The sequence below is a fragment of the Stegostoma tigrinum genome, chromosome 10 (genome assembly GCF_030684315.1).
Source record: "Stegostoma tigrinum isolate sSteTig4 chromosome 10, sSteTig4.hap1, whole genome shotgun sequence".
In the NCBI taxonomy this organism is placed as follows: Eukaryota; Metazoa; Chordata; class Chondrichthyes; order Orectolobiformes; family Stegostomatidae; genus Stegostoma; species Stegostoma tigrinum.
The window spans coordinates 26,128,423-26,155,324 of NC_081363.1; the positions used below are offsets into that span (position 1 = coordinate 26,128,423).

At 40.7% G+C, this 26,902-nt stretch overlaps 1 protein-coding gene across 1 annotated transcript in view; it reads right to left on the bottom strand.

Moving 5' to 3' along the window:
* Positions 1-26,902, bottom strand: part of LOC125455283 (protein FAM181A-like) — a 143,076-nt gene that overhangs the window by 30,373 nt on the left and 85,801 nt on the right. The window contains exon 3 of the mRNA XM_048537009.2: positions 8,344-8,445. The gene's annotated coding sequence lies outside the window, so the exon portion shown is untranslated. The remainder of the gene's footprint in view (positions 1-8,343; positions 8,446-26,902) is intronic.

Sequence of the window (26,902 nt, forward strand, 5' to 3'; positions counted from 1 at the left end):
GTTGAATATTTTTGAGGAACTCTGAACCATAGTGGGTGGAGGAGAACTGGGTAGATATGTTATATTTTGACTTCCAGATGGTATTTGACAAGGTACCTCACAAAAGATTAATTATTGAGATATGAGCCCACAGTGTTGGAAGTAGTATATCGGCATGAATAGGGAATTGTGCATGAAACAACAAGTGGGGAGGAAGGGTTCTTTTTCATGTTGGTGACTTGTAACAAGTGGGGTTCAGTGTCGGGACTCCAACTGTTGGCAGTATAAATTATTGACTTGCAGGAGGGAAGCGAATGTACTGTAGCTAAATTTTCAATGACACAAAAGTAGGGGGAAAGGCAAGTTGCAAAGCAGATATGAATGGTTTATAGAGAGATATTGACAAGTTAAGTAAGTGGGTAAAAAAAATGGCAAATAGAGGAATGTGGAAAAATGTGATGTTCATTTTGTAAGGGAAAACAAAAGAAGAGAGCATTATTTAAATGAAGAAAAGCTATGGAAAACAGCAACACAAAGGGATTGTGGATGCTTGTGCAAGGAATACAGAAAGCTAGCACACAGGTTTACCAAGTAATCAGGAAAGCTAATGGAATGCTGCCCCTTATTTCAAGGGGATTGAAGTAGAAGAATAAGGAAGTCTTACTGCAACTGTACAAGGTGTTGGTGAGACCACATCTGGGAGTCCTATGAGCAGTTTTGTCCCTTATTTAAGAAAAGATATCATTGGACGCAGGTCAGGGAAGGTTCATTAAGATGATCCCTTGGAGGAGTATCTCATGAGCAAAGGTTAAAAAGTTTGATGCTTTACTCACTAGTGTTTTGAAGAACGAGTGGTGATCTCATTGAAACATATTGGTCTGACAGGGTAAGTGCTGAAAGAATGTTTCCCCTCATGGGAGAGTCTTGGATGAGAGGATGTAGTCTCAGTATAATGGTGCGCCAATTTAATACTGAGATTAGGAGGGACTTTTCTCTTGGGGGTTGTGAGCCTTTAGAACTCCTTGCCACAGAGAGCTAGAGGAACAGGATCCTTGTGTATATTTAAGGTGGAGATTGATTAATAATCACTAAGGGAATTAATAGTTGCGGGGAAGGGCAGGAAAGTGGATGTGAAAAATGTTGGATTAGATATGAACTTATGGCATGGCGGAACAGGCTCAAGGAGCTCAAAGTCCTGGTCCGGCTCTTATTTCTTATGGTCTTTGTGTGGCATCTTCAATGATTTGATCATTATGATAACTGTCTAACAGTCTAACTACTGTATAACAGCATCAAGTCCTGCCTTCACATTAAGGATATCCCCCATTGTGTTGTGTGGCACTATCACTGTGATAAATAACAGATCTAGCAACTTGGGACTAGGCATCCATGAGACGGTGTGGGCCACCAACAGCAGTAGAATTGGACTCCAGCAGAATCTGCAACCTCATGGCCATGCCACCCACCACCCCCCCAACCCCCACCAAAACTGGGAGATCAGCCCTGATTTAGTGAAATGCGCAAGAGGGCATGCCAGGATCAGCACCAGGCATACCTAAAAATGAGGTGTCAACCTGGTGAGGATACCAAACAGGACAACTTGCATGTGAAACAGCATAGGCAACAAGTGATGGACAGATTTAAGTGATCCCACGATCAATGGATCATATCTAAGCTCTGCAGTCCTACCATAGCCAGTCTTGATGGTGGTGGGCAATTGAACAACTCAATGGAGGAGGAAGAAGCTCCTCAAATGACCCCATACTCAATGGTGGAAGAGCCCAGCACATCGGTGCAAAAGATAAGGCTGAAGCATTCACAGCAAACTTCAGCCAGAAGTGCCGAGTGGATGATCCATATCAGCCACCTCCAGTGGTCTCCAGCAATACAGATACCAGTCTTCTTCCAATTCAGTTCACTCCACGTGTTATCAAGAAATGGATGGAGCAACTGGATACTGCAAATGCTACAGGTCTTGACAACGTTCTAACAAAAATCCTGAAGACTGTTCTTCAGAACTTGCCACTCCCCGAGCCAAACTTTTCCAAAACCGCTACAACAGTGACATCTACCTGACAATATGGAAAATCGCCCAGTTACACCTGCACATGAAAAGCAGGACAAATCCCACCCAGGCAGTTACCACCCCATCAGCCGACAGTCACTCATCAGTAAAGTGATGGAAGGTGTCAGTAACAGCGTGATCAAGCAGCACCTGCCCAGCAATGACCTGCTCAGCGACACCCAGTTGGGTTCCACCAGGGCCACTCAGCTCCTGACCTCATTGCAGCCTTGGATCAAACATGAATAAAAGAGCTAAATTCCAGAGGTGAAGTAAGAGTGACAGCCCATGACTTCAAGCTGCATTTGACTAAGTGTTGTATCAAGAAGCCCTAGCAAAATTGGAATCAATGGGTATCAGGGGAAAACTCTCCAGTGGTTGGAGTCATACTTGGCACATGGGAAGATGGTCATGATTGTTGCAGATGAGTTATCTTAGCTCCTAGACTGTAAGAGACCCTCATGGTAGTGCCTGAGCCCAACCATCTTCAACGGCTTCATCCACAACCTCATCTCCATCATTAGGTCAGAGTTGTGAAGTTAGCTGATGATTACACAACATTCAGCATCATTCAGGACTCTTCAGATACTGAAACAGAACATGTTCAATGCAGCGAGATCTGGACAATATCTAAGCTTGATGTGACAAGCGGCAAGCAACATTTGTGCCACACAAATGCCAGGAAAAAATCATCTCCTATAAGAGACAATCTAAGCTAATCTAATCACTGCCCCTTGAAGTTCAATGGTTTTGCCACCATTGAATCTCACCCTATCGGCATCCTGAGAGTTGCAACTGACCAGAACTCAAATGAACTTGCCATATAACCACAATGGCCACAAGAACAGGTCAGAGGCTAGGAATACTGCAGTGACTAACTCACCTCCTGACTTCCCAAAACTGTTCATCATCTACAATGCATAAGTCAGCAGTATGATGGAATACTCCCCACTTGCCTGGATGACTGCAACTCTAATAACACTCAAGAAGCTTGACACCATCCAGAACAAAACATGATTGATTGGCATCACATCCACTCCCTCCACCACCGAGCTCAGTTATAGTAATGTGTAGTATCTACAAGATGGGCTGCAGAAATTCACCAAAGACCAATAGACAGCACCCTCCCAGCACACAACCACTTCCATCTAGAAGATCAAGGGCAGCAGATACATGGGAACACCATCACCTTCAATTGGTATTCCCCTCCAAGCCACGCATCATTCTGACTTGAAGATATATTGCTTCTGGCAAGATGGTGGCAGGGTAAATTGCCCCATTCAGAGCTCCACTCTGCTCATCAGTTCTCTTTCTCTTTCTTTCTTTGTCCTTTTTCCCTCCCTGCTTCTCTCTCCCTCTGCAGTAATTCTATGCCCCCCACCCCCTTTAAACTACTTGCATTCGAAGTCAGGATGGAGCTGGGTTGCAACTGGGAAGCAGATGGTGGCAGCTGAATGCACCGATTGTGTCCTGCAGAGATGGCAGATTGAGGGTGGGCCAGACGGACAGTGGCAGATCAAGAATGGGCTGGTGTGAGCAGGTCAGTGAGGCAGTCGTGGTGAGATTGGGATAGTGAGGCAGTTGAGATTGGGATGCTGGCAGCTGCATAGCATGGGCTGGAAAACCTACAATGGGACCCTGGAGGAGGCATGGTGAGGACTGGAAAGCCTGGAGTGGAACTGTGGCAGTGGAAAGGAAAGTTAGAGTCCATTAAATTATCATTTTCTCTTACTTTAGTCTAAGTTAATGTTAACAGCGTGATGTGTGTATGGGACAGTACACACATTTTACTGTATTTTTACATTGAATACATGTGAAAATCAATGATTCGATACTGCTGTCCCTTTACTGTCGCTGGGTAAAAATCCTGGAATCCCCTTCCTAATGGCATTGTGGGTCAACCACAGCATAGCGGCTGCAGCAGTTCAAGAGGCAGCTCAGCACTACCTTCTCAAGGGCAACTAGGGATGGGAAATAAATGCTGGTCCAGCCAGCGATGCCCATGCCCCACAAGTGAATGAATAAAAAAAAGCCTGCAATGAGAAAATTTATTATCTATCAAACGAGGTTTCACTCTGAGGTCTGACTTGTCCAGTATTGCCATCAACTGGGGTCATAGCGATAACAGCTGCAGTGCTGACCTCCAGAATGAGACCAATGACAGTTAAATTTTGCTGCTTGTTAATTGGCCTCCTGTATACTTTCAGCAGTTATTCCTGGCTCATATAGTAGTGCTTATGCCACGAATGAACCTAAATCCTAACCAATGCAAGTATTTCTGGGCTAGCCCTTCATCAGAAAAAGTTTTTAACTTTGCTTTGTAAAAATAGCATTGTCTGGGGAAATCATAACTCATTACTGTAATTCAATAATAACCTAAGCAACAACGTAATCTGACAACATTGAACATGGTAATCACAACCTTTTAACCATGCTGTTGCTATTTCCCACTCTGAAGAACTCCATGTTCTGATTAGGGCCATGTGTCATATTTTCTTCATTATCAATGCCTTAGTATTCTAGAATTCCTTACCAAATGCTATTGTGAGTATAGTATCCCCACCACAAGCCCTGCAGTATATCAAAGAGAGGGGCCACCACCAGCTTGTCATGTTAATAATCAATATACTATAAATATAGTTTGCCAGCATGGTCCACGTTGCAAGCCAATGCTATTTTTAAAAACTGTGCTGAGTTGAAAATCCTTGGCCCCCCTTCACCATAGCTTCAGGTTCCAGACTTAGGCTTCATATCCAAAATGCAAATTCTTTGACTATTCAAAACCCAGCAAGTTGTAGTGATGAAGGGTGCTCCATGACTTGTGTATAGCTGCAACTAGATAGGTGATTTCCATTACTCAGTCATTCCTGCAATCACTGATGTATTACAGAGCAGAAGGAGACCATTCAGTCCATCATGCTTGCACCAACCCTCCAAATGAGCATCATAACTTAGTGCGTTTATCCCATATCCATGCATTTTCCCCTTACTCTTGCCTTTTTCTCACACTCTAGAATTATTTCTACTTCAATAATAATCTAATGCTTTTTTGACTGGCTCTGAATCTGCTTCCAACAAACTGCCAGGTAATGCATTCAATAACTCATTTTCTGAGAAATTTTCTCTCAAATCACATTGCTTATTTTGCAAATTGTATTAAATCTGCCCCCTTTACAAAGTCCCACTCCTGCAAGTAGTAAAATATTCCATCAGATGCCAATAAGTCTATATTTTGTTTCACTGTTTCTCCTTCTGAATCAAAATTGATTCAAATTCACCTCATTTCCTCTGGCATTCATTTCTTTTCTCTCAACAATTCTAAATTTTTTTGTTTGAAGAGATAGGTCATTAGATTTGATCTTTACAAGGTTGCATGCATCTGACAAAAGCCATGTGTCATTATCAATTGTCATTTGGGGTTCAAGAATGATATGACCTGCTGTAAATATCCAACTCATGCCCTTGCAAAAGTATACAGCACTCCATCAAATTTTAGCCAATAGCAACTCTAGGAAATCCCTGGATCTCCTCTATTAATGAAGTTTTAAAGTTTTTGCCCACTCACAGACTTTGAAGATTTCCTTTGTACTGTCTCCAGTGAGCAGAACTGAGTGCAATATTGAAAATGCAGCCTCTCTGAAGCACTCTATAGCTTTAATACTAAGGATTCAGATTTTACTTTGAACAGTTTGGCAATCCAACTTTCTATTCGCTTGTTAGTGGCTACAAAGAATAAACATACTGATTACAATCTTCAATCTCTCTCCTCCTCTATTTCAGCTGTTTCAAATCCATCATCCAGGATACCAGCTGTTGCAATATCTCCAAGTTTCATTTTGGAAACTTGAGCAAAATGTTCAGGCTAATGATCTATGGTTGAATCATTGGAGATACTAGTTCATTTGTAAGTAAAATCCAAACACCAAAAACAGATCATCTGATCATTGCCTGTTTGTAAGCATGTTAACTTTTTTTCTACATTTCCTACAACGGTGACTACACGCAAAGTGCCTGTATTTGAAACATCCTCAGGTTGTGAAAGGTGCCATATATATCTTCATTCTTCAATACATAAACACATAATATTTTAACCTTTTCAGTGTAAGATATGGATTACATCTGTTCAAAGTTCATCGATATGGGGCCACAGCGTCATAATCCTGCCTACTTGAAAATCTTGTCGAAGTTGTGCTTTGAATTCTTTTGAAAATCGCTAGCCTCTCCCAAAATTTAGCCCTAACTGCACATTTGGTCAATTAATTTAACATAGAACATTACAGCACAGTACAAGCCCTTCGGCCCTCGATGTTGCGCCGACCTGTCATACCAATCTGAAGCCCATCTAACCTACACTATTCCATGTTCGTCCATATGCTTGTCCAATGACGACTTAAATGTACCTAAAGTTGGCGAATCTACTACTGTTGCAGGCAAAGCGTTCCATTCCCTTATTACTCTGAGTAAAGAAACTACCTCTGACGTCTGTCCTATATCTTTCGCCCCTCAATTTAAAGCTATGCCCCCTCATGCTCGCCGTCACCATCCTAGGAAAAAGGCTTTCCCTATCCACCCTATCTAACCGTCTGATTATTTTATATGTCTCAATTAAGTCACCTCTCAACCTTCTTCTCTCTAACAAAAACAGCCTCAAGTCCCTCAGCCTTTCCTCGTAAGACATTCCCTCCATACCAGGCAACATCCTAGTAAATCTCCTCTGCACCCTTCCAAAGCTTCCACATCCTTCTTATAATGCGGTGACCAGAACTGTACGCACTTTTGAACCTGGATCATTCTTGCCCATGACAAGTATATTCTTTGTACTAAATCCAGCTCCTAAATCATGACTAGTTTTTGAGATGAAGAATCCTGTAGCCCATATTGGCCAAGCAAAAAAACTTGTACACATCACTCAATGGGTTAAAATTGTTCCTTATATTAAGCATGAAGAAAATGTTTACAGCACCAAAGGCAAATGTCTCACAAATGTAATAATTCAACCAAAAAGAAACAAATCCAGGCTGCTTGAAAGCTTTCTTTCATGTATTACGAATTCTGGCCATTTTGGCAATCTTTCAAATGTTTAAAAATCTCATTCCAATAACACGTGACTGCCTACCCCTCTCTAGCCCAGAGAATGCAGCAATCTGAGGACCAGATTTTTCAGTTAATACAGTTCAGTAACCAGGACTGAAGATTCAAATGGCGCAAGCCACATTTCAGTTCGTCCTTGCCCTGACCTGTCACCATGATAAACTTCTTCCAAGAGCCCTGGTGGGAGCTCTCTAAATTTATCTAAGTAAAACAGTGAATGACAGATCGCCTGGGACATGAATTTGTAACCTCAAACTGAGAATCATGTACTAATTGAACTAAGACTGAACATCCCAGAGGTAGAGAGAGAATAGACCATGTCCTTTCTAACTAATTTAGAAAAGGAATTTTAAATGTTGCTGCTCAGGAAATTTATGATGACGTTTCATCAGTAAGTGTAATATCAAGCACTGGGCAATTCACAAGTTATGATAGTTGGGATGTTTTCCAGTACATGTGCTCATATGGACTGGTGGAAATTGATGTTAGCAGTCATCAGCCAGTGACTTTATTGATTTTGAATTTGTTGATAGGAGAATTTATTAATTATAATATTCTGGCATTATTTTAAACTTTTGAATGTCAATTATGACTTGATCTTCCTGCTGACTTTTCTTTCAAGTGGAATGCAATGAATTCTCCAAAGGTGTTCATTGAGCCTGGCCTAGAGTCATCGGTACCTCCAGGATATGAAGAACATGGTGATAATGTAGATTTGAAGGAACACTGCAGAGCCACCTGCAGCAGCTATTGTTGGGGCCTCGATGTCAAGAGTCAGCATCTGTCTCTAAAGGCGGCAAGGGTCCAATCATTGAAATAATGTAAGGAAGGGATTTGTGATCTCTGGTGACTTCTTAAATAGTAAGGTGCAGGATGCAGGGAATAGATCTGGGCATCATTTAAACACTCTTCTTATCTGGGGCATCAGAGACAGTCCACATTATGGAAAGAGAATATGTCAAATGGGGGTTTTTTTGCTGGTAGGGAATTGTCATGAATCTTCATGACCAAATTTCCCTTCATTGTCTGTCCAAATTTATAACAAAACATACAGCAGGCAGGACAGTATAGCTATTGACAGATCAATATAGCTATGATTTTGTGATGAATTTCTATTTTTGGGTATTCACTTTCGCTCTTGTGTCACAACTTATGAAGAGTTGTATTTGTTACTGTCACATCAAGTCAAAAGAGAACTGAAGCCTTCGTACCATTTGTCTTACTGTCCAATATCAGTGCCTTTGGATAAATCACACTTGTCTCTGTATTTCCCAGTCTCTGTCTGTGGAGCCATTTTTTAAATAAATAAGCATCTGTGGATTTAAATAGAGAGGATAATTAATTGACACATTTACCCTGAAAGAAAACAATTCAACATCTCTCACTCATACACAATACAGAAAGTAGATGTTGTGCTTTTTCAAGTTGTAAACAAAATAATACTTCACAGTTAACATGTGGTTTGTTGTGGGAAAAGAAACAGTCATTGTGGATGTGTTGAAAAAGGCACATGACTCCATAAGGGTACTCTGGATCATTTCAGTAGATGGGAGTTACATGTTATTATTATTGCAGGTTATTGTCATAAATTTTCTTCCCCTGCAAATCATAATCTTAGTTCCTTGCAGTTTTATTACAAAGAGGTCAAGTTTTTAATTTGATGCATAGTGAAAAGGAATAGTTGGGAGACTTGGAGACATAAAATCTAGAAGTCAATTAATTTTGAGTTTTGGATAAATCACAAACATTAGTAGGTATAAATTCTACCGATAGGTTATGTCCATTGAAGGGAAATGCTCTCATTCATTGTAATTTAATCAACTATTTTCCAGAGACTCTTTGCAGAAATTGCACAACTCTCTGTGGTTTTGGCAGCTATCTTAGTGTCTATTTTAAAATAAAAACAGTTCCTGAAAATAATGTACCGAATGAGGTCCATGTTTGAAGTTCTGAATAGAACATGCCTTCAGTGGACATGACAGTTACAGATAAGTTTGTTTCTCTTCCCTAGAAACCCCGGTAAAATCAAATCAGCTCAACTCCTACTGTCTTATGAAAAAGAAAAAATAAATTCATGTCACCCACAAGCCACAGTCAATGCTGCCAAATTAATATTAAATGTCAGCAATACAAAGGTTGACAATTTGATTATTCTCAATAGATGGAACTGAAATAATCAAGTCTGAAAATGCTGGAGGATTTTTTTTAACATTTGCTTCTTAAAATAAAAGTGCTCTGTTTGTACAGTGAAGAACGTGGCCGTGCATGCTGGGGTGAACAAAGCCATCCATTGCAGGCACACCTCGAATGATTACATGCAAGCTGTCTCCAATGTCGACTAACCTGTACCTGATGTCCATTTTTGCATGAAAATAGGACCTTAACCACATCTGTCCCATTTCAGTTAAAAGTTGTCACATTTAACAAATATTAAAATATACTTAATTCATGTTCAACATGAAAATGCATTGTTACAAACATATTCAGAAATGAAAGATGACATTGAAATATTATTAAATACTCTTGAAAAAGTAATTTCTCATGTGCCAATTTGGGCAAGGAGTTTGCCAAGCTTGTCTTTTGGTGGAGGTGTCATAACTAAACTTGACTTGGCTACAGCTGACAATCAAGCATGGTTACTCAGTGGTTAGCACTGCTGCCTCATAGCACGATGGGCCCAGATTGGATTTCACCCTTGGGTGACTGTCCGTGTGGACTTTGCACGTTCTCCCCGCGTCTGCATGGGTTTCTTCTGTGTGATCCACTTTCCTCCCACAGTCCAAGGTAGTGTAGGTTAATTGGATTAGCCATGCTAATTTACCGATAATGTCTAAGGATGTGTAGGCTAGATGGATGAGCCATGGGAAATCGAGAGTTACAGGGATAAGGGTGGCCGGGTGGGATTCTCTTCAGAGCGGTTGCTATGGACTTTATGGCCAAATAGCCTACTTACTCAATGCAGGGATTCTATGAAGCATGATTACATTCTGACAGATGCCATGGGATATTAATCAGGAGACAATGCTCACTTATTCCTTACTACAGACATAGGATCCAAATCTGCTTGTACTATCATGGCTGCTGGAAGAGATGATGGTAGCCAGCCTTGCACAGACCAAGGATCAAACTGGAACTTTTCTGGCTATTCCACCTCACTATCTGCTCCAAAGCCAATGTAGCCACTGAGGCATCAGAAGAATACTGTCATCAATCTTAATTTGTTAAATAACAGACACAGTATAAGACAAATTGCCATATACATTGGGTGGCCTGGATTTTACAATGGCCAGAGAGTCATTTTTGCAATGTAGCTGAGGGTTCTGCATCAGGACCCTGTGGAAAGACCAATGTAGCAAACTCCAAGGGAATCACCCAGGAAACTGAAGATTCCAATGGACAATTCCCCTGTACCCAGAACCCTCAAAGTCTCCTTTCAAATGGGACAATCCAGAGCGTTTTGTTAGAGTTATGTTAATAATTACACCCTGGTCCTGACATCCTCCAATCCACCAGGCACTCAATGTGCACCTCACTCCTTGGAGCCTTTCACCCACCTCCTGCCGGGACCCAACATACCCACCCTGCCCGACACACTCCTCCATCTCCTGCTTCTGGACTGATACCTCCCTCACCCTTTATCATGAACTGTCTGTGCTGCTGGGCATTTAAGAAAATGGCAACTACCAGTGTAAAAAAGGGAATGTGATTTGTTTTCTCCTGACTATTCTGCATCACGAGGACAAAGTTGCATTTAAGATACATTCTGCGTTTCTGCAGGATTCATAATTAGAATCTCCTGTCAGAAATGCAGAACTCTTTCTTCCTGTAAAAAGCAGGAGCAGAATGAGAATCTGAATGATTGCTGCTCCTCAAAAAATCTGGCTCAATGACTGCGTATGATCAACAACGTGTAAAATGTCACACATGGGTTAAATGAGTAACAATATCTGGGACTGATCACCAATAATCTCACAAAGGGCTACATGTGTTATCATAAGATGCATTTCTGAAATAATTTAGTTTTGTTTATTTTCAGTTACAAATGTCTTGGTGAAGATTAGTGGTTGTGAAATGCTGTTTATGGTTGACATTGGCATTGTCAGTGATTCTAATGCAAGCAGTGTTTATTTAAAAGGTAACAAACTACAACTGTTGTGAGAAAATATCCATTGAAAATATAATATTGAATTGATGCTTCCCTTGAAGCTCACCGTGTTATGAATTCAGACGAATAGCCCAAAAGAAAATGGTTATGTCAGAATTAATGGTAAGTATTTTTGAAAAATTGCCCTCCAGAGAGGAATTTCGCAACCTATTTAACTACCAATTTATAAACATCGAAATTCAGCTGTAATTCAAAACAGGTTTGGGAATGCAATAATGAACATCTGAAATCATAAATTTAATTTGTCAAATAAGGGAACTAATTGCAATTCTCCATCTTTGTGATTGGTTGCTGCTTCCTATCATTTTCGATGATGTCAGTTTCCTTTGTGGATACATGGTTTTTGCGCCACCTAGAGGTGGCTGAACCATAGCCTTTGAGAAAAGAACAAACTTGCACCTATAATGATGTAGCACAGTCATCCAAAAACATCAAGGACAATAAAGTGCAATTCCTGTTTGTGGCTTGTGCCAAGGTGAGACTGCAGGATTCAGAATATATTTTCGCAATGCATATCCCATTCACCAAAATATTGACCTCTTTGTTCCACGTTAACCTTCCATCACAAGAATGTGTTTAATAGTGGCATGGCAGTGCTTACGGCTGAATCCAAGTTATTCTGAAGCTATTAAGAACTAAGTCTGTAGTGTGGAATTGGTGGCACATATCAGTCAACCAGGTAATACTATTACCTGTTCGACAGAGTTATAATGTACCAGTTGGGCTTTTGCAGTAATCCAATAAATTTAATGGATATCTTTTACTGCTAGGCAACTTATACCTGGTATTATTGAATGCAAGCAATCTTGAGCTTGACCTTGATATGTCTGGTAATGCAATCTGCCAAAATTAGATTTGAACATATGATTTCTGCCTGATCTCTGCATTCACTAGCCCAGTACAATGACCACTAAGTTACCCTGCCTAATTTTAAATTATTCCATTAGTATTATGACTGTCTTAGAATATATAACTGTACAACACAGGAACAAGCTCTTCGACCCACAATATTGTGTCGAACACAGCGCCAATTTAAACTAACCCTCTCTGTCTAACCTTGGACCATATCAAGAACAAAGAAGAACAAAGAACAATACAGCACAGGAACAGGCCCTTCAGCCCTCCAAGACTGTGCTGACACATTTTTCCCTTCCATACTAAAACTATCTTCACTTGCAGAATCCATTTCCCTGTATTCCCTTTCTATTCATGTATTCATCCAAGTGCTTCTTGAATGCTGCTAATGAGTCTGCTTCCACCACCTCCTGTGGTAGCATGTTCAAGGCAATCTGAGTGAAAAATGTGCCTCTCACATCTCTTTTAAACCCCCCCACCATACCTTGGAATCTGTGTCCCCTAGGAATTAATCTCTCCGCCCTGGGAAAAAGCTTCATAGTTTCTACTGTATCCATGCCATTCACAATGTTATAAACTTCTATCAGGTCACCCCTCAACCTGCTGTGTTCCAATGAAAACAAACCCAGTCCACCCATACTTGCTTCATAGCTAAAATCCCTCATAAGGAGGCAACATCCTGGTAAACCTTTTCTATACCCTTTCCGTAGCATCCACATCCTTCTAGTAGTGTGGTGACCAGATCTGTATGCAATATTCCAAGTGTAGCTGAAGTAAAGCTCTATAAAGCTGCAGCATAACTTGCCTTTCTTTATACCGAGTACCCCGTCCTATGAAGACGAAGACAAGCATGCTATAGGCCTTTTTTGTGACCTTATCTACCTGCACTGCCAGCTTCATTGATCTGTGGACCTGCACAGCTAGATCCCTCCGTATATCATTACAGCTAAGGGTTGTGTCATTCACTATATAATTTCTGCCTTTACTTGACCTCCCGAAATACATCGCTTCACATTTGTCTGGACTAAGCTCTATCAGCCATTTTTCTCCCATGCCGCCAACTGATCTACATCTTGCTATATCCTCTGACAATCCTCCTCATTATCTACAACTCCACTAATCTTTGTATAGTCCACAAGCTTACTAGTTAGACCAGTCACATTTTCCTCCTAATCATTTATGAAGACCATGAACAGCAGAGGTGCCAGCACAGATCCCTGTGGAATGCCAGTAGTCACAACCTTCCATTTCAAAAAGCACCTTTCCACCGCTACCCTCTATCCTATGACTAAGCCAGTTCTGTATCCATTTTGCCAGCTCACCCCTCATACCATGTGACTTCAGCTTTTGCACCAGTCTGCCAGGTGGAACCTTGTCAAAGGCTTTACTGAAGTCCATGTAGACAACATCAACTGCTTTTCCCTCATCAATCATCTTCGTTACCTCCTCGAAAAACTCAATTAGTTAATGAGGCACGACTTCCTCCACACAAAACCACTCTGTCCATCGCTAATAACTCCATTTGCTTCTAAATGTGTACAGATATTGTCCCTGAGAATTTTTTCCAACAATTTCCTTACCACCAACATGAGACTCAAAGGACTATAATTTCCTGGATTATCCCTATTACCTTTCTTAAACAATCGCACAACATTGACTATTCTTTAGTCCTCTGGGACCTCACCGGTGGCCAAAGAGGATACGAAGATGTCTGTTAATGCTCTGACAATTTGTTCTCTTTCCTTCCTCAATATTTGGGGATAGATCCCATCAGGACCCGGGAATCTATCTACCTTAATACTTTTTAAGATGCACAACACCACTTCCTTTTCAATAGCAACTTGGCTTAGAAATTCGACACTCCCTTCTCTGAGATCATACTCTTTGGTGAGTACCAACACTAATTATTCATTTAGGACCTCACCTACCTCTTGTGGTTCTACACACAGATTCCATCCTTTGTCCTTGAGAGGGTCAACCCTTTCCCTGGCTACCCTCTCGCTCTTTAAAGATATATAGAAAGTCTCAGGAATCTCCTTAATCCTGTTTGCTAATGATTTTTCATGGCCTCTTTTCGCCCTTCTAATACCTTGTTTCAGTTCTTTCCTACTTTCCTTATATACTTCAAGGGCTTCATCAGTTCCCATTCTCCTAGACCTTGTGTATGCTTCCTTTTTATCCCTGGTCATCAATGTTCATGTAACTTGCTATACATATCCTTCATTTTCACAAGAATGTATAAAACTGCTGTTTGAAATACTCCCACATTGGATTTACCCTCAAACATCTTCCTCCAATCAATATCCTCCAGTTTGTTTGTTGTTGTTGCTGGTTTGCCACCATTCAAAGCCCTGGGGCTCAGCTTCCACAGCTATGGTATTGAAACACAAATCCAAATTCTGAGCCACAAAGAGAGCTATTAAGACAGGTAGCCAAAAACTTGGTAAAGGGAGTAGGTTTGAAAGTAAAAAGGCCAACGAGCCAAGTAATGTCTGTGCAGTTCCAGAAGCACACAGAATCTTTCAGCTCAGTTCTAGTTCACCTTGCCCCAATTTAACACCTTCACCCGAGGTCTGCTGTAGTCCCTATCCATGAGCATCTTAAAACTCACAAATTGCTCCCAGTGAAACTTCACTCACCTGGCTGGGCTCATTTCACAAAACCAGGTCAGGTCTAACCTCCTGGCTGACTGTTTATATACTGTGCCAGGAAACCCTCCTGAATGGTCCTTACAAACTCTGTTCCATCCAAGTCCCCAGCACAAAGTCAGTCCCAATCAATACTGTTTTTACATTTTTCCAAAATCTGTCTGCATGTTCTGCTCCCTGTCTCCTGCTGGCTGTTGGGATGCTTGTAGTATATCCCCAGCATTGTGATTTCACCTTTCCTATTCCTGAGTTCCACCCATAGTCCCTCACTGCACAAGTTCTCTGATGCGTCCTCCCTCAGTACAGGTGTGAGATATTCCTTTACCAGTAATGCAACTCCCCCACCCCATTTACATCCCCTTACATCACACCTCAAACATCTAAATCCTGCAACATTCAGCTGCTAGTCTTATTCCTCTTTCAGCTGAGTGTCCATAATCACAATGATGTCACAGTCCCAAGTCTAATCCAAAGCTCTAAATTCATCCACCTTGCCTATTATACTTCTTGCATTGAAACACGTACATTTCAGACCAACTCCCTTGCTCTTTTCAGTAGCATTTTCCTGCCTGTTCTTGTTCTTTGCCATGTTTGTCTTGGTTCTCACCTCTCCCTCAATTTCTGTATCTACTGCCCTACTCCTCTGGCTCCCAACCCCCTGCCACACTAGTTTAAACCCTCCCCAACCACTATTAGACACACCCTGTCCCCCAGCAAGGTTATCAGTCCTGGTCCTGTCCAGTTGTAACCCGTCCTATTCATACAGATCCCATTTCCCCCAGATCCGGTCCCAATGCCCCATGAATCTGAAACCCTTCCCCTGACAGCATCTTTTCAGCCATATGTTCATCCTATATATCCTGCTGCTTCTACTCTGACTAGCTTGTGGCATTGGTAGTAAATCTGAGATAACTACCTTTGAGGTCCTGCATTTCAACTTTCTTCCTAGTTCTCTATATATTGCTTTTTGGACCGCATCCATTTCTTATCTTTATTGTTAGTACCAACATGTATCACAACCATTGGCTGTTTGACCCTACTCCCCCTCCAGAATGTCCTGTACCCGCCCCAAGGAGGCAGCACAGCATCGTGGACTCTCATTTGTAGCCACAGAAACATCTATTTCCCTTAAGATTGAATCCCCAAATAACTAGTATTTCTATGCTGATTCCTCCCTCTGTCTGCAGCAGAGCCAACAATGATGCCATCAATTTGGCTGCTGCTACTATCCCCTGAGAGGCAATTCCCCTCAATAGTATCCAAAATAGTGTATCTGTTTTGTAGGGAATAGCCACAGGAGATTCCTGCACTGCCTGCTTAACCCTCCTTGCACTGCCTGGTGGTCACCCAGTCCCCTCCTGCCTGTGGATCCTGTGTCTGTGGTGTGACTACCTCATTTACATGCTATCCACAACACTCTCTGCCCTCACAAATGCTTCACAGTGTCTCCAGGGCTGCTCCAACTCCGAAACTCAGGCTTCCAGGAGCAGCACTGGAGACATTTCTTGCAAACATGTGTGTCCTGGGCATTGGAAATCTACCCAACTTAGCACATCAAGAAAGAGGAGCAGACTATGATTTGGAGTTCTCCTGCCATGTCTTACCCTTTTAACTTATTAATCCTAACAATGCCAAATACTTTTAACACAAAATTGAAGCTGCTGTTGCTCTCTTCTCCGATAACAATTTCTCAAAATGTTCAAATAATCCCTCCATTCCTTGCATATTCATGTGCTTATCTAACAGTCCCTTAAATGCCCCTAAACATCTGCCTCCACCACCAACTCTGGCAACGCATTCCAGACTCCCACCACTCTGTGTAAAAAACCTGCCCCTCACATCTCCTTTGAACTTTCCACCGCTCAACCTAAATGCGTGTCTCCTAATAATAGACATTTCAACTCTGGGAAAAAGATTCTGATCATCAACTCTATCCATGCATCTCATAATTTTATAATCTTCTATCAAGTCTCCGCCCAGCCTCCGCTCTCCAGGGAAAACAAACCAAGTTTTTTTCCAGCCTCTGCTTTTCGTTCATAGCCTCTAATCTAGGCAGCACCCTATTCTGCACTCTCTCCAAAGCCTTCACATCCTTCTTGTAATGTGGCAACTAGAATTGAACGCAACACTTGCGTGGCCAAACCAAGGTCTTTTAAAGCTGCAACATGACTTTGTGACCTTGTACTCAATTCCTCAATCAAAAAAAAAGTATTCTATATACCTTCTTTACCATCCTATCTACTTACCCAGCCACTTTCAGGGATCTATTGACTTGAACCCAAGATCTGTACATCAGTGCTGTTCAAGGTCCTGCTTTTACATGCATACTTTTCTTTAACATTTGATCTCCCAATACGCAGCGCCTCACACTTACCCAAATTAAACTCCATCTGCCATTACTTTGCCCATATCTGCAACTGATCTATATCCCATTGAATCCTTTGACAACATTCTACACTAGCCACAATTCCACTGATCTTTGTATCATCTGAAAACTTACTAACCTACCCCTCTACTTTCTCATCCAAGTCATTTATATATATCACAAACAGCAGAGGTCCAAGTATTGATCCCTGTGGAACACCACTATCCGTGGACCTCCAGCAGAAAAACATCTTTCCACCATTATATCAGTGATAATGGGAACTGCAGATGCTGGAGAATCCAAGATAACGAAGTGTGAAACTAGATGAACACAGCAGGCCAAGCAACATCTCAGGAGCACAAAAGCTGATGTTTTAGGCCTAGACCCTTTGATTCTGAATTCTTACGGTCAAGTCACAGTGGATCCAATCTATCCTAATCCTTTGGATGAGCCTAGCAGTAGGGATCTTGTTGAAAAACATATAGACAACATCCACTTCTCTATCTTCATCAATCACCCTCATCACCTCCTCAAAAAATTCAATCAGGTCAGTAAGACATGAACTGCCTACATAAAGCCATGCTGACTGTCCCTAATTAGGCCACGCTTTTCCAAATTCGTGTAAATACCATCTCTAAGAATTTTCTCTTCTTTCATTGAATTGTTGTTGTTTCAGGTGTAAGACAAAAATTCTCAATTATCTGTTGGTTTACATTTCTACCAATTTCCACCATAAATTTGATTTGTTTCACCTGTTATAGCAAACTTCCACATTATCGCATTGGAAAGCTGCACAAAGCTACACAGTTCAATGAAAGAATTAACATGGTATTAATTATAGAAAAACTGATAGAGATAAGATACTGTACAATTTAGAATATACACTTTTCAAATACACAATTTAAACAACTTACAGTAATTTCTCAGTTTGAATCTTGAGTTTATTCGTCTTAAATGAAGTCACTACTGCTTGTAATCTGAACCAAGAAATAAATATTACAGTCAGTGCCTGAAAGCAAACAATCATCAGTTAATTGCAGCCTTTACAAATGCATTATCCTCTTCACACCAGCCATTAATATGTGCTGTCAGAATAAGGCATAACAGTACCTTTTATTTCCCTATAGCGCATTGCAATGACAATTGGTGGCACAAGCATTCATCAAAATGGGATCAGAAAGTTGGCATAACAGCAAGCCCTGAGGACCACCTTGCCCATGTCATTATCAATCCCTGGTTGAAAGTCAACATTTCATAATGATTCTGGATGATATACTGCCAACTGGTTATTCTCCCTGGTGAGAAAGAATGAAGTGGCTCTAATTCTTAATTCAGCAGCTCCCTTGTTTGGTGCCAACAAGGTTAATCTAAAAGATTTTTCTCCCCTTGTGGGTACCTTTCCTCAGTCCAAATTTATTTAGAGATATAGAACTGTAAAAAACTTGCAACAAAGGGAGATGATATGTATTGGCTAAATAAGTGTTGCAAAATGCCCAAGTAAGAAAAAAAGAAAGAAAGCTTTGCATTTATATAGTGCCTTTCACAATGACCAGTTATCTCAGATTTATTTTAGAACTAAATCATGATGTAAAGTGTATTCACTGTTGTAATGTAGATAGCTAAGAATCATGGTAATTCCCCACTAAACAGCAAAATGATTATGACCAAACAATCTGTTTTGTAATAAGAGATAACAAGGTGTAGAGCTGGATGAACACCACAGGCCAAGCAGCATCTTAGGAACAGGAAAGCTGACGTTTGGGGCCGAGACCCTTCATCAGAAATGGCCATTTCTGATGAAGGGTCTAAGCCCCAAAACGTCAGCTTTCCTGCTCGGCCTGCTGTGTTCATTCAGCTCTACACCTTGCTATCTCGATTCTCCAGCATCTGCAGTTCCTATTAAATCTGTTTTGTAATGTTGATTCTAGCCAGGATACCATGTATAACTCAATTAGGTGCAACATAAACCATGGAACCAGAGAAAAATTACAACATGGAGAGAGGCCATTCTTCTCATCTGAATTGACTATTCTAATCATTCTAATCTCACTTAGCACTAGCTGGTCCATAGCCTTGCAGGACGCGGCAAGGTTCCTTTTAAATGAGTTGAGGATTTCTGCCTCAACCACCAAACTGAGCAGTGAATTCCAGAATCCTAATATCCTCTAGGTAAAAGATTTTCTTTCTGTCCTCACTAGTCTCTCTCCCAATCACCTTCATTCTGTGCCTCCTGGCGACCAACCTCTCTGCTGGGGTAAATAGATCTCTCCTGTCTGCTGTATCCAAGCCTTTCATTATTTTGAACATTTAGATTAAATCACCTCTCAACCTTCTCTATTCTCTCCAATCTTTCATTATGCCTGCAACATTCTTGTAAATCTACTTTGTACTTTCTCTACAGTGGTTATGTCTTTCCTGTGAGGCAGTGACTAGAGCAGTACACAAAATTGCAGGTGTGGCCTAGCCAGTGCCTTATCTATTTACAGTTATTTTCTCATCACCTGTTCAGAGGTGTTGTTACAAACTTCTGGAACAGGTGGAACCCGAATTTGAGCCTGCTGATCCAGAGGTAGGTACACTACTACATTACATTCAATACCTTACCCACTGAAGGAAAGCATCCCTTGTGCCTTATTTATATTCAGTAGCCTGTAAACATGTATTCAAGGTCTCTCAATTTCACTACCTATCTCAGTGCCCTCCTGTTTATTCCGTATTTCCACACTTTGTCTATTGTGCCAATGCATATCCCGACACTTCTACACACTGACCTCTATTTGCCACCTTTCCACCCATTCAACTAAACCATTGATATCTTCCTGCACTCAGCAGCTGTCCTCTTCATTGACAGCTACCTAGCCAATTTCTATGTTATCTGCAAATTTCCTAATCATGTTCCCACATTTCATAAAAATCACAGAATCATAGAATCCCTACAGTGTGGAAACAGGCCATTCAGCCGAACAAGTCCGCACCTACCCTTGGAGCATCCCACTCAGACCCATACCCTTATAACCCACCTAATCTACACATCCCTGAACACTTGGGGCAATTTAGCACAGCCAATCCACCTAACCTGCATGTCTTTGGACATTTAAGACTAAACATGAATATATATTTGTATATCACAAACAAGAACGGCTTGAAAACTGAACCCCACGGAACATCACTTGAAAATGTGTTTGTCATTTGCAAAATCATTGTTCAACTGTTACCCATTGTTTCCTGTCACTGAACAAATTTTGGATCCATTTCCCCACATTCCACATACACACTTTAATTTTTGAACAGTTTGGCATGGGGAGCCCTGTCAGATGTCTTATGACAATCCATGCAGGCAACATCCACCATACTACCCTCATCTACCCTCCTTGTTTCCTCAAAAAATTCAATTCTTCAGTAAGACATGTTTATCCCTTAACAAAACCATATTGACTATTTCTGATTAATTCATAACTTTCCAAGTAACAGTTAATTCAATCTCTCAATTTTGATTTTGGTCTTTGCTCGCAACAGAGGTCACACTAGAACATAGAACATAGAACAGTACAGCACAGAACAGGCCCTTCAGCCCACAATGTTGTGCCGACCATTGATCCTCATGAATGCACCCTCAAATTTCTGTGACCATATGCATGTCCAGCAGTCTCTTAAATGACCCCAATGACCTTGCTTCCACAACTGCTGCTGGCAACGCATTCCATGCTTTCACAACTCTCTGACATCCCCTCTATACTTTCCTCCAACCAGCTTAAAACTATGACCCCTCGTGTTAGCCATTTCTGCCCTGGGAAATAGTCTCTGGCTATCAACTCTATCTATGCCTCTCATTATCTTGTATACCTCAATTAGGTCCCCTCTCCTCCTCCTTTTCTCCAATGGGCTAAAATTATTTAGCTTATCCCTTGCATTGTTTTTCAGAATGATGGTGCAATGTACACAGACTTCCAGTCCTCTTGCACCTCATCTGTAACTCAAGAGGATTGGAAAATGATCCTCAGAACATCTATTAATTACACCTCCTCCTCTGGTTCCTTTTCTAGCCCCAGTGATTGTCCACCTCTAAGAACATTGGTTCCTTCCAATGCTTTCCTTCTTGTTGTACTTATTGTGTATCATATTTGTCAGTCCACCTGCTGAACTAGAACATCTGCAACATCAGTCTCCTTTGGGGAAACAGATATAAAATACTTATTGAGAAACCTGACCACATCTTGTGCATCTAAGTGTAAGTTACCAAGTATATCTCTAATAGTCTCAACCCTTTCCACTGTCACCCTTTTGCTGTTAATGCATTGATAAAAAAGAACCTTAATAACTCTGGTCAATTTTTTTTAAAGCTTGCAGTTTGAGACAAATTCCACCGAAGCTGACTTTCTGCTAAGAGAGGTAAATAGTCCCTCATTATCTCTGTGCTCAGTTTGTTTTAAAATGCGTTTGTCTGTTTGAAGTTCCCTTGTTACCTTCAGGCATGACATTCTCTGATTTCCTCTCAGCATTTGGCCAGATAGCCTCTGAATGCGAGTCCACCGCCATCTTTTGACTGCCTGTCAACTTCTAAAAACACATGGTGTCATTAAAAGATCAATATGCTTGAAAATAATCTGGGGTTATGATTCATTGTTATGATGCCAGGCAGACAAAGTAGCTGTAAGCTACTACTGTCCCATTACACATTGTTTAAAAATTGTATTTTCTGCACTTTTACACCAGCTGGGTAGCATCACTGATTTCTGTCTCTATAAAGAGAGCCTGAGAATCCAAAGCAGGATTACATTTTTTGTGTGACTCCTTGCCAGATCCCTGTAGTTTTGCTATCTTCTTCTGCATCTGTTTCCCAGTGTATTCAGCACTGAAAGTTGTCATCATCTTTTGTCAGGAATGCTGCACTACAGGTGAGTACAGCAGTTGAGCAATGCTGTGTCCATTCATTTTATGGTACACTGTAAGTTCACTTCCTCATCAAACAGACCACAGGAGGACTGTACCATTCTGTCAATTAATCACAAAATCTATTTTGTGCCTCCAATTGTATTTCCTTTAACTTAATTTATTCAAGTCATTTTTCCACCATCCCCTTCTCCCAGCCTTAGCCAAGGCTGGCAAATATTGAAAATTAATTTTGAAGCTTGATCAATGTTAAACAAATATGTGCCCCTCTTTGAAGCCACTTATCTTTTAAAACCTATTTAATTTGAAGCTGCTGGCCAGATTTTCCACTACCTTCAAAGGCCAAGGCTGCATTGTAAGCTAAGAGTAATTATTGAGGTGAGGCGAGGTGGAAAATTTGGGCAGTCAGTTCACTGTGTTGCTAGCCAGATCTCCGTAGCAATGTGGCATGAAAGCCTTGATTGCTTCAATCATGGAAAACCAGTTTTTGAGATTTTTCACAACTTAGTGTATACAAATAGGAGGTGAAATTCAGCCAACCCAGTTCTCTTGATCACTGTGGTCTACTTGGAACTATTAGCATTATTAACGGTTTTATTATTGTTTGTTTCAAATGATCAATGTGCTTTGTGTGGATCAAAGTGTGGAATGCTAATGTTTTAAAAGTAGCTCAACACATTTTGACACAAAACTGGAATCTTACAGCCTCTGATTGGAAATCAGGCAGGAGGTTCGAGTCGCCTCTTTATGGAAAGATCCACTGCAACTTTTTTTACGCTCAAGCTCTGATTGGCTGGTGGTAGGCCAAGGACCCGCCTACTGAGAGCTGCTAGACAATCGGAGGCCAGGGGCTATTGAATGACAGGTGGTAGCTGCTACCAGAACTACATCTGGCCCATCATTGTCACAAAATCTCAGGCCAGAGGTTAGTGAGAAGTGTAGGGGCTAATGATTCGCAAGGGAGATGGAGAGGTAATGGAGAGAGGAGGAGACTGGGGTTGGGAGAGGAGGAGGGTTCAGCAGCAAGGTCAGGGGATAACACCAAGCATGACTCCCCTGCCCAACACTGGCTCATTCAGGCACTGAACAACTTTGAATAAGGGAAAAATACACCACCACAGCCTGATCTCCACTTGCTCTGAGTTAACCAGCAGTGGCAGGATGCAGCCCTTAGAGTGGGCATTAATTGCTCCCTTCAGGTCTTCAGTCACTGATGACACTGAAAGGCTATGGGTATAATCAAGGTTAAGGGATGAAGGTGATAGAGTACACACCCACCACTCTCCCACCTGTTTAAATGCTACCATTACCAAACACAGCTTAAGGGCATGGCAAAAGATACTGCGCATAGTTGTCCCATGTCGAATGTTATATGGATTAGCTATGATGTTAATCTTCCTCCAGGTTTCCACAACAACATGCCAAACGTAGAACAATCCTTCAAAGCCATTGAGATTTCTTTTCTTCCCCCACACCATTCATCCTTTTGGCATCTCCGAGTGAAAGTGTTTAACACCAAATCATCAAGAGTTTTTATTTGCTTTTGTGATATCACACAATTTGACAGAGGTTACTTGAACTTTTTAAAATCTAAAGCCCTTGCAGTAGAGATAAATTATCAGTTTGGACTCAGTTAATAAAGACAAGTCCTAGAGACGCCATACCATGAAATTTTGTATAAAATTTAAATCTCTGATATGTGACATATGATTCTTGGAGCAATTCCGCCTTAGATTCTAATTAAAGTAATAAATTGTGGGTGGGTTAAATACATTTCATTAGCTGATAATCATTCTGGGGGCTTGATAGGGCATCATGGCAAGCTGTGTTGGCATAAAACTTAATTTGATAATATAATGATTCAGATTCAACACTGGTCAGATCATCGTCAGAAACATGTTGGATGTCATTGACTCTGTAAAAATGGGAAACGTTTCTTCCACAGTAAAGAGCAGCTTCTTAACTCTCCTGTAAACATCAATAAATGCCAACCACAAGATGTGCCAGTTTATTTAGCTCCCAGCCTAAGCATGATTGTTTCAATCATGATTGAAATGATTCAATCTCAAATCATGATTTTTACCCCTCTAGTCATTCACAGGATGAGAACGTCGTTGGCTAGGCAGCATTTATTGCCCATCCCTAATTGCCCAGAGGGCAATTCAGAGTCAACCACTTTGCTGTGGGTCTGGAGTCACATGTAGGCTAGACAAGGTAAAGATGGCAGTTTCCTTCCCTGAAGGACATTAGTGAACCAGATGGGTTAAATATACCCATGAATAAAGTGAAACCAATGCGATGTGAAATACTTCCAAGTGAAATTTAAATTTGAAAAACACCTGCACTAACTTTATGCTTTCTAGACATCTAAGGTTAATACCTACACTAACTTTAGACATCTATGGTTAATGGTAATAGAGCTAGTGAGGATAGTTGTGAATGTGATGCAATAGCCCCCCTCTTTGTCCAAGAAATTCTTTTATAGCCCACTGCAGGTACAGCATTGTCAGCTGACAGCAGAGCTCAACATTGTGAATCATGTGTTTTGCATGAGCATTGCCAACACAGAATTTCAATTGTAACTGAATGAGAAACAAGAAAAAAACGAGTGTGTAAGTGTTGCATAATTCTGATTTACATATCAGAAATGGCATGCTTTTGTCGCTATCCTGACCCTGGGTGCAGCTGTAACGGCCTTCGAGAAGCTCAATAATCATCCAGGAAGAGCAGTCCACTTAATTTGAATCCCTAACATTCTGCACTCACTCCATAACTGACAGGGCTGTGAGTGCAGTATTACTTTCTGCAGGATGCCCTGTAGGAACAGGGCATGCCCACTAACACAAACTCCCAGTCTTTCAGTCTTCATTTCTTTCAGGGCACATATGTGAAGATCTTTTTCTCTCAGAGCTCTGCGTGACTCCAGTATTCCCTGACTCAAAAGACAAAGGAGGTGGAGGCCATTTAATAATTTGAAGACGGAGTTGGATAGATTCTTATAGGAAGGAGAATCTAAAAGTACATGGGAATATGGAATTTGACACAAACAGAGCAGCTATGATCTTATTGAATGGCAGGGTAGGTTCAGGGGCCCAAATTGCCTACTTCTGCTCCAATTTGGTAAACATATGAAAATACAAATAAATAGGACAAAGACAGTGATATACAGAAATGCTATCACATCTAAATTGCCCTTCAAGTACACACCATCCTGTATTGTACATATGATACCTTTCGATAAGAGAGGAAAAATCCTGAAATATGCTATCTTACCTCACCACTGCAGAGACTACTGTAGTTCAACAAAAAGGCTGCTATCTTTTCAGGTTAATTAGGGATGGTCAATAAGTGTGCCCTTGCCCAGATGGCAATAATAATTGCTTTTTAAAAAAAAGGTCATTTAAGTCAAGTTCAGGATTTATATTTAACATGAAATGATCACTGATCACTACCTGCTCCCAGATCTTACAGAAAGGTATAATCTGGTGTCTTTGAAGTTTGAATCATAAAAGCTTTCGGAGGTACAGTGGCAGATAGTGTGTTTTGTAAACATCAAATAAATATATCATCAACTGATCACTTCATCTGGGGTTACACCTGATTTAAGTAAGCTCATGCAATTTTTATTTAGATACCTTTGATAAAAATATACTTTCTTGGACTGTAGTTCTGGCCAGTAGTCAATGGTGGCTTTGTGTAATTTTACCTCAATAGTAATCCATCTTCAATTGTCTGCTCATTATTTACTACAATGCTCTCTTACCTTCTCCATAAAAGTCTTAAGAATAATTTATCTTTTTAACATATAAAATTCGATGTTGGTAGTAACAGCTGAAATGCAAATCCTTGTGAGAATCATCTTCATTCTTCCATTGTTATGAAAAATCCCAAGGGGGTCACTTTTGATTTCATGCTACAATGCTAACAATGATAACTTTGCACCAGTAGAGGGTGTAGCTGTTTTGGATTTGACCATATCTACCAGTTATTACAGCACTTATATTAGTCTTAATCAATTTCATGTAGCAAAAGTACATTAACATTCAAAATTTCTCATTTCTTCCTCCAAGTCTCATTGATTAAATGCTGATGGTGAATTTCAATTATCTCTTGATATCATTAAACTCTAATCTGAGATCCATCATTTTCATGATAAGTGGATCACTTAATGCCTTGTTAAATGTATAAACAATGGATAATGAACAGCTTTCTTCTCTGTACAAAAATAAAATAAATACCAATTATCTCACAGATACTAATGAAAACATTGCCTCTTAGAGACTTGAATTTTTTTTATTCATTAATGGGATGAGGGTGTTACTAGCTAGGCAGCATTTATTAGTCATCCCTACCTGCCCAGAGTCAACCACATTGCTGTTGGTGGAGTCACATATAAGCAAGACCAGGTAAGGACGGCAGTTTCCTTCCCTGGATGTTAGTGAACCAGATGGGATTTTAAACAATAAATCAGCAATGGATTCTTCATCATCAGATTCCAGATTTTTAATAATTGAATTCAAATTCCACCATCTGCCATAGCAGGATTCAAACCTGGGTCCTCAGAACGTTATCTGGGTCTGTGGATTAACAGGCTAGCAATAATACCACTAGGCCATCACCTCTCCATTGAATTGGTTATGATTCAGACAATCAGATGGAAGCACAATCACTTCATGTTTTTGAACAGCTTAATTACTATCAAAATTATATGTGACATTGATGTGAATTAACATTGAGTGTCACTAGTTCCTCTGTTCTAATTTTTGTTACGAAACAACATACATAAAGTTTCAGTGGATCATCACTCAAACAAGGCGGAAAATTAAATTGATTCTGAAGTAGCAATA